This window comes from Alexandromys fortis, unplaced genomic scaffold, assembly GCF_014885135.2.
Source record: "Alexandromys fortis isolate MF-2015 unplaced genomic scaffold, M_Fortis_MF-2015_v1.1 scaffold_1091, whole genome shotgun sequence".
Lineage (NCBI taxonomy): Eukaryota > Metazoa > Chordata > Mammalia > Rodentia > Cricetidae > Alexandromys > Alexandromys fortis.
In genome coordinates this window covers 426-1,543 of record NW_026068958.1, presented here as the reverse complement: position 1 = coordinate 1,543, position 1,118 = coordinate 426, and positions in this window count along the sequence as shown.

Below are 1,118 nucleotides of genomic sequence, written 5' to 3'. Positions count from 1 at the left end.
GAATATTGTATACATAAAAAATAAATAAATAAATATTTTTTTAAAAAAGAATAGACTGACTTTACCAAAGTACTAAAAATACGGTGGCAAGCCTAATGCCGTGGAAATAAAAAAGAAAGCAATAATGTATAAACTGGAGATGTTTGCAGTTTTAGGCTTATCATCAAGTCTGAGATCTATTAATACCTGCTTTTATATTATGAGATGTGTAAAGCAAAGTTTATTTACTTTTTTTGTTTTTGAAATAGGTCTCACTATGTAGCCTAGATTGATCATGAATTCACAATCCTCCTGTCTCAGACTCTGGAGTACTGGGATTCTAGACTATAAATCAACTCCAAGTGAATTATATTGATAACTTTGTATAAAATCAGGTGTCTAGGGCTGGAGAGATGGCTCAGAGGTTAAGAGCATTGCCTGCTCTTCCAAAGGTCCTGAGTTCAATTCCCAGCAACCACATGGTAGCTCACAACCATCTATAATGAGGTCTGATGCCCTCAGGCATACACACAGACAGAATATTGTATACATAATAAATAAATAAATATTTTAAAAAATCAGGTGTCTACACATTTGGGGGGCTGGTGTGGGAAGTCCTTCTGTATATGTGTTGCTTTTATTGGTTAATGAATAAAGAAGCTGCTTTAGCCTCTGATAGGGCAGAACAGAGTTAGGTGGAGGTTGTGGGGGATGGGGGGACGGCTAATCTGAAAGTTGAGAGAAAAAAGGTGGAGTCAGGAGGTGCCATGTAGCCCTGCTGGAGCAGATGCCGGATGGAACCTTGCCCATAAGCCACAGCCACGTGGCAATACACAGATTAACAGAAATGGGTTGATTTAAGATGTAAGAAGTAGCCAATAAGAAGCTAGAGCTAATAGGCCAAGCAGTATTGCAAATAACATAGTTTCTGTGTGGTTATTTCGTGTCTGGGCAGCCGGGAACAAACAAGTGGCCTCCGGGAACAAACAAGTGGCCTCCCCCAACAGGGGCTATTTCTGGGCTGTGTTATATTGATCACTTGAATAAACTTACATAAATTTATTTTAAAAAAAGATGTATTTAAGGTGCCCGCAGACGAGCAACGCAGGCGCCCGCAGACAAGCGACACAGGCTGCTGC